The 8,218-nt window shown below is 32.5% G+C and overlaps 2 long non-coding RNA genes across 2 annotated transcripts in view; one reads left to right on the forward strand and one right to left on the reverse strand.

Moving 5' to 3' along the window:
* Window positions 1-917: 917 nt before the first annotated feature.
* On the reverse strand, window positions 918-2,109 carry LOC148870142 (uncharacterized). Its single transcript, XR_016108275.1, has 2 exons — window positions 1,503-2,109; window positions 918-1,358 (listed from the first exon to the last, which is right to left on the reverse strand). It is a non-coding gene; the product is annotated as an uncharacterized LOC148870142 (long non-coding RNA).
* Window positions 2,110-7,444: 5,335 nt separating this feature from the next.
* LOC148870143 (uncharacterized) overlaps window positions 7,445-8,218 on the forward strand; it is a 34,626-nt gene continuing 33,852 nt past the window's right edge. The window contains exons 1-2 of the long non-coding RNA XR_016107495.1: window positions 7,445-7,574; window positions 7,718-7,765. This is a non-coding gene — a long non-coding RNA (uncharacterized LOC148870143). The remainder of the gene's footprint in view (window positions 7,575-7,717; window positions 7,766-8,218) is intronic.

Below are 8,218 nucleotides of genomic sequence, written 5' to 3' on the forward strand. Positions count from 1 at the left end.
ATATAATCGATTTGCACCACTACCCCTGTTATCTGTCGCTACAACAACTATCATCACCACTGGTAAGAATTTATGCACAGGCTATTGTAAAATTAGGTATATTTTGTTATACACATTCCTAATTTCCCATTACTGTCATATCGTGTGTTAACCCATGTTGTAACTGAGATGCATGGAATTATAACACAATGTGTGGACTGAAATGCAACATACCTTATAGAACGCATACAAAGGTGTGGTGTGGTTCAATCCATACATCTTTGTCCACGACGCAGAACATCTACCTTGTTAGGGGGGTGGTGTGGATGAAAACACAACACCTAATTTCTCATCTATAGTATAGAACACTTCCTAAGTCTTATATTTGAGGTATTATCTCTCATTAACATTATTAAATCATGTTCTTTACTATAATATCCTTTTTTTTTTAATTTAGTCCCTCTTTATTTGTGAGAACAATTAATGTAATTTGAACCACTACATGATATCAAATGACTCAATCCATGATGGCGTAATTTAAAGGGTAAATTACAAAGACCCCCTTATACTATGGGGTCAGTGACAAAGTCCCCCCTGTACTTTTGTTTTGTGACAAATACCTCCTAAACTTTAGCCGCTAGACAAAGACCCATTCTGTTAACATTCTGTCAACTAACTTCAAAAAAAAATTCATTCAACTGTTTATTTTTTTTAAATGTCCAAATTACCCTTTTTATATTGATCATTGTCTTCTCCATTGAAGTTAGGTGAAATGACTACAATAAAAACAATGTGCTTGAATCTTGGGTTCTCTACATAGAATCTAATGTGCTTGAATCCCTTCTTGAGCCAATGATTCTCCATGATTTATGGATTTGTTATTTTGGTAAAGGGATTTGTGTGGAGAAGAAGAGAAAGCAGCTAAATAAGCTCCGCGGTGAACTAGCAAGGGCACCAGAACTCACCCTTATAAATCTTCTTGTACATGGCCATGATGTTTTGATCATGGAAGGGAAGATAACCAGTAATCATAACAAACAAAATCACTTTGCAGGACTAGATATCCATTTCCTATGTTAAATAGGTTTTAAAAGAAAAAGGGCAAGAAAAAGAAAATAGAACAAGTTTAGTGGGGTATTTTGTTAATTTAACGCTTTCTGACATCTGAGAGACAAAGAGAGAGAAATTGAACTAGGAAAAAGAGAGAGAGAGAGAGAGGTAATACTTAAGGGAAAATATGGTAGAGAGAGAGAATCATATGTTTGGCAATGAGATCTTCAAATTAAGGAACTCGACGTCAATGATGAACTTCCCGGTTAATGGAGTATCAATCACCCAAACAAAATCGTCGTTACTCTTTATCTGTTTGTTTGTTATTCCTGCAATCCCAAGTAACAAGAAATAAGTTCACGAAGAAAGCAAGAAGCTGTTTTTTTGCCATGGATATTCTGTTTTAGAAAAAAAGGGGAACTTAACTAATTAGGCTCAAGTAAAAAATAAGTAAACAAATATTGTGCACTTACCTAGATGAACCAGTGGCTTTCGATCTCCCAAAGAACATACGACTAGAATGAAGGATGCAATTGGGGGGTTGTCTCTTGTTAAATTTGATATTTCTGTGTATAGTTTAATGGACAATACCTGATTCTTCTCTACCGATGGAGAGAGAGAGAGAGAGTGCGCAAAAAAAAGGTCATTTCATTTTTTAACTTTGTATACAAAATAGAATGGATTGAACTGAAAAGAAATAATTGCAATTTTCTATCTTTGAGAGATAAAGAAATGATCATTCGAAATGTTTGTTGAAATTGGGGAAAGGCAAGAATTGATCGGATCCCCCACCAATTCCCGTTGCCCATCTTGAAAGGATCGGATTTCTAGTAGGTGCAGGAAGCCAAGCTGTCGGTCCTCCATTGGGCGAGACGGGACGTGGTATCGACTCTGTAAGCTGAGGAATTGGTTATCCTTGTGAAAGGGAGAGCAGCAGTGATCTCATGGATGCAGTTGAATATGCCGTCGAAGAATTCGCCAGGCTTTCCCAGGTTGACTCCCACAGAGACCACACCTCATAAACATGGAAAAAGAGGCAGCACCAAACTTATCTCTTCTGCGCTCACTCTGACCACTATCAATCTCCTACCCAACCCCAAGCTCTTAAATAAATTTGGGGTTTTCCCTGTTAAAGTTTCGGACACGCAAGGATTTTGAACTTGCTTTTGCGAGAGATTCGTTGTTTGGTATTAACGACCCCCTCTCTTCGCGCAACTTTAACCGTTTTGGCGGGACCCCTAAAATATATCTTGATTTTTTATTAATTTTAATTTTATTTGTCAATAACAAACGCCGGGATGCATGGTGCGTTACGTTATCCCTGTTTTAATTAAAATTTGACAGCCGGCTACTAAATGGGTCATTTTTTGTTCGGATTTGCCAATCTTTCCTAACATTAGTTAAGACCGCCGGTCTAGGCCATTTTTATTGTACTGACAATTCAACTTTTGGAATCAGATGTGTCAACCCTTGATATTATAATTATGTAAAAAAAAGCACAAAAAATTATATAATAATATTTAAATTTTGTAAAAAAAACATTTAGATACTTATTTAATATTTTATATGAATTGCATTAGAAAAAATCTGTGATAAATAATAGTTGTTTTTATTGATTTTGTAAATAAAATATAAAATTTAAAACTGACCCAAAATGAAATTGTTTTTCTAATGGTAGGTCAGGGGTTCAACCTTCTGGGTCATATGTGCTTACCCTTGATATCCTAATTAAATAATATATAAAAAGATAAATATAAAGTTATGAAAAAATATAACTCTATGGAAAACATTTGGACACATCTCTAATATTTTATACTAATCATATTAAAAATCAAACATGACAAACAAGTATTGTTTTTAACCTTTTATTGATATTGAAAATAAAATAAAAAATTTAAAACACCAAAAAGTGAAATTCTTTTCCTATTTGGTGGTAAATCAATAATTCGATATATCAAGTCAAATGCCTATGAAGTCATAATTAAATGATACAAATTAAAAAGGTAAAAATGCAAAAATGCAATATATATACATATATATATAATTATGTAGAAAACATTTGGACACTATAATATTTTATATTAATTAACCATATTAACAAAAAGTAAATGTCACAAAGAATAATTTTTTATTGATAATATAAATAAAATACAAATTTAAACCAACAAAAAAATGGAGTTGTGTTTCCCTATTTTGTGGTGAGTTAACAATTCAACCTTTAAGGTCAAATATGTCAACCCTTGATGTCATAATTAAATAATAATGAAAATTAGAAAGATAAAAACACTTAAAAGTATATATGTGTATAATACTATATATTCATGATATTAAACAAAAATAAGTGTAACAAATAAGAATATTTTTTATAGACAAAAATATAACAAAAGGTAAAAAAGTTTAGAAACATATTATTTACTATCACTTTCATCATAAAAAGTACCACGAATCGATGGATTTGATTGTATCTTATTCACCAAAAAGAAAGGAACATGTTGAAAGAACCTACCCAAAACAATTAGTGGGATTGAAGGTTCAAACATTCACCCCTTCTTCGTTTTATTGGGTGGGTGAGAGGGCATTCAAATGATTCTTCATATTATTTAATTTCTTGAAATTAGTTTAAATCCAATCCAATCTTTGATCTAGAAGAAAATGAAAATAAAAATGGTGAATTGTTAAAACCTCCCCTAAAGTTCTCATCGCTGTTAAACCTCCTCATAAGTTTGGTAATTGCAATCACCTCTCCCAAACTTTCTAACACAATATTTGTAAAAATCATTTAACAATATGCATGAAAATGCCCAAAATACCCATGCAGTTACTACTGATGCTAGTTTATGCAATAAAAACAATACAAACATTATGAAAAAGAAAAACAAATATTTGATGTATAAAATTGTTTACATCAAATGTTTTTAATACAATCTGTTAAGAGGATTTTTAATATTTGATGTATACAATTGTTTACCCTTGATATCCTAATTAAACAATAAATAAAAAAGATAAAATATAAAATTATGAAAAACAATAAAACTCTATAGAAAACATTTGAACACATCTCTAATATTTTTATACTAATCATATTAAAAATCAAACATGACAAACGAGTATTGTTTTTAACCTTTTATTGAACAAAAATAAAATTTTAAATTTTAAACACCAAAAAGCGGAATTGTTTTACTATTTGGTGGTAAATAAATAATTCAATATTTCAAGTCAAATGTGTCAACCCGTGAAGTCAAAATTAAACAATACAAATTAAAAAGATAAAAACATAAAAAATAATATATATATATATATATATAAATTATGTAGAAAACATTTGGACACTAATATTTTATATTAGTTAACGATATTAAAAAATAAATAAATGCACAAAGAATAATTTTTATTGATGATATAAATAAAATACAAATTTAAACCAACCAAAAAATGGAATTATGTTTTCCTATTTTGTGGGGAGTCAACAATTCAACCTTTTGGGTGAAATATGTCAACCCTTGATGTCATAATTAAATAATACTAGAAATAAAAATGATGAAAACACTCAAAAGTATAAAAATACATAAAAAAAAAAACATTTGGGCATGTCTCTAATATTGTATGTTCATCATATTAGATAAAGATAAGTGTAACAAAATAAGAATAATTTTATAGACAAAAATATAAGAAGTACAATGAATTGATGGATTTTCTTGTATCTTAATCACCAAAAAAGAAAATAACATGTTTAATGAACCTACCCAAAACAATTAGTGGGGTTAAATGTTCATATATTCACCCCTTCTTCATTTTCTTGGGTGGGTGAGCGGGCATTCAAATTCTTCTTTGTATTATTTAATTTATCGAACTCAATTGAAATCCTATCCAATCTTGATCCAAAAGAGAATGAAAATAAAAATGGTAAATTAGGCATGAGCAAGGGAGGTTTTAACAATTTACCCAAATAAAGTTTGCCACATTTATTGTAATATTTGGAATAGTGGCGGTAAAAAGATGCCTAAGCGACTGAAAAAATAAATGCTAGGGATATGTGAGTTGTTCGGAGATGATAAAATCTAAATTATTGATGAAAATTCCTAAATTAGTAGTTATGAAAGGAAACTCCTAATAAAAGGAAAAGGGTTATAATGAGGTGGCGCCTTGGAGAAGCAGTAAAAATGTAAAATGGGGGTAAAAGAAAAACGTGAGCCCGTATGATGTGGCCTTTTTTGCTCTAATATCTACTAATTGACAATGGATATAAGGGGATATTACAAACATTAACTAACTATTGAACAAAAAAAACAACTGTTGAAGGGGGATTAAAAATGAATTTTTTAGAGAGAAGTAATGATAGGGTTTAATATAAAACTTATAGCATAAGAGGATTCCATGAGACAACATAAGAGGATTTTTAATATTTTACACGTGTGAAAGAGGGAAGGCAAGATTAAGTGTGAGGCTTGTGATTTGGCACCCTTAGCCTCCACATACTCCTTTTACTATTATAGAAAAAAATTGAGTGAACTTGCTTACAAAATGATCTCTGTCTTCATCCGTGGTGTCATGAATGATGATGGCTTGAAACATCTATTAATAACGTGATGCTATATCACTTATATGTTTAGGGATGTCAATGGGTTGAGTTCAATATGGGTTTGCCTCACCCCTAATCCAACCTAACTTGACTCAAATGATAATTTTTTATCCCGTCCCAACCTTATAGGGTCTAACTCAATATTGATTGGACTCGACCCATAACATTAATTTGGACCTGGCCAGTTTCGTTTTACCCTAAAATTGTTATTTGGCCAAAAACCATTGATTTTGGTCAATGAATTATTGACCCAAGCGGTTGAACCGTTGAACTGTTTGGCCGAGGAACGGTTTTTGGCCCCTTTTTGGGTTGTTTGTTTTTTAATATTTTTTGTTGATGTGGGCCTTTCATTCAGGCCAGACGATTAGACCGTTTGACCTAACAATTGGAGTATAAAATGGTTACTTATTCGATCCAATTAAAAAACAAAAAAACTTGATCAAAACCCAAACCTAACCCTAAAATGCCTAACCCTAACCTGATGCTATAAGGCCTAATCAAGCCAAGTTTACTCACAACAAAAACTATCACAACATAATTATAACGCCATTTGTACATCTCACCATGAGACTGTGACCCATAGCAATAAGACCAACATGTGTGCGAGTTGTGAGCAGGTTACTTATTTATTTATTTGGATGAGGACTAAGGAGAGTTGTGAGCAGATTGAGACTCGGTAATAGAAGGATTTTGTTGTCGTTGGAAGATATGCCCATCAGTTATGTGATCTTTTACCGTTAACGGCATAAGGGAAAAATTAGAATTCAGAAACTATAAAAGATGCATTGTTAGTAACTAGAAGATTTTGTTCCCATTGGAAGATACATTAGTTAGTTACGTGATCTTTAACGCTAACGGCATGGGGGAAAATTAGAATTTAGAAACTATAAAATAAGCATTGTCAGTAAAAAAAAAGATTTTGTTGCCATTGGAAGATACAGTAGTCAGTTACGTGATCTTTAACGCTAACGGCACAAGGGAAGAAATTAGAATTTAGAAGCTAGGAATTAAAGAAACATTATAAAAGGATGAAACCATAGCGCTCTGTAGAAATTATTAACGATTTCCATCGTTGTCGTCTTCCTCGCATGTTCCTTGTCTCTTTGTCTCTCCCATCTCTTTCTATATCTCTCCTCATATGATGCGGTTGTCTTTCATTACAGAGTTCGATAAGCAGATCCATCATCAAATGCAAGCGAAACTAGGGTTATAACATTGCAGACATGATGCGAAGAAAGAGAGTAGGGTTTTCTAACTTTCTAAAACTTTCAAGCTTTTTATAGTTAATGGTTTTCTAGAATTGAAGAGAGTGGGGTTTTCTAACTTTCTAAAACGTTCAATTTTTGTGGGTTTTAGATTCCCTAGAAAGTCTCAAGTCTCAACGATGAGTCAAGGTGAGCGAGACGAATCATTTTTCTTTTCGTTTCCCGCTATAAAGAACGTGGGTTGCAAGTACTGTTTCTGTTAGAAGAAGTATCTAATAACCAAGTGAATGAAATCCTCCCTTTGGGTCTTTATCACTAAGAACCTCCACGTGTCTGCCACTTGCTTGGCTACTATTGATCGTAGGATGTGTAAAAATAGTCCCACTATACAGACGACTGACGAGGAAGCCTCATAATATGGGATCATCTATTTACGCTCAAGCTTTTTAGATATGTACCTAAAGACAATAACTAGAGATTCCAATCTAAGGGTAACTTTAAGAATCCTACATCATGGCCGTGGATGTTCGTCCTATTAGCTCGAGTTGTCTTCCACATCCCTTAATAAATACTCAACACATTGACACATGTATATGTAAATACAAAGCTTTTTAAGTTGGTGCCCTTTTTTTTTTTTTCTTTTTTTGTATTAGTAGAACGGTAGAAGTGATTGTTCCCTCGAAGAGAAAAGGATAATGGAAGACGGAGGTGGAGACAAGTTGAGCATCGTGATCAGTCTGATCGAGTATAAAGAAGATGAGGTATCGTATTTGATCCAAGATCTCATCTCTGTCTTTCTCGCTTTAATCTTCTTTTGTGATCTTATCAAGGTTGAGGATTTTTGAAACCGCAACTATTTTTTTCTTCTTTTGTGATCTCATCTCTGTCTTTCTTCCTTCTATAGCCTATCGAGTATGAACCTGTGCTCCTACTGCAACCATTGGCCGAAAAGGTAACTTAGTTTCGAAATTTGGAAATGAAAATCGTTATTTGCTTTATTTTCATTCTTAGCGCCATTAACTCGGACTTCAGAGGACTAAGATTAACGGTTCGAAACTTGACTGAAGGGATTAAACTTAATGATCCAGAAATCTATGAACTACGAGAAATTACCTCTAATTTAAATTGAGCAAACGAATCTCTATTATATACTTCTTACCAGTAGACAATGAGTCTTATATTTTGATTAATGCAATTCTTGTGTCCACCTATCCTAAAAGGCATTGGATTACCATTACTATTACCATCAAAATCCATTTCCAGCCATCCATTCTTTCATGATTATGATTTCCTTTTGCTCCTTATTGTCTTACTCTTCTGGTTGAGGAGGCAGCAATTGCAGCCTAATTTTTTGTGAATATCATCGATAATGAAATCTAATAACAAGTACATTGTTATTAACAGG

This window comes from Nelumbo lutea, chromosome 2, assembly GCF_056320005.1.
Source record: "Nelumbo lutea isolate HS-2025 chromosome 2, American lotus-T2T, whole genome shotgun sequence".
Lineage (NCBI taxonomy): Eukaryota > Viridiplantae > Streptophyta > Magnoliopsida > Proteales > Nelumbonaceae > Nelumbo > Nelumbo lutea.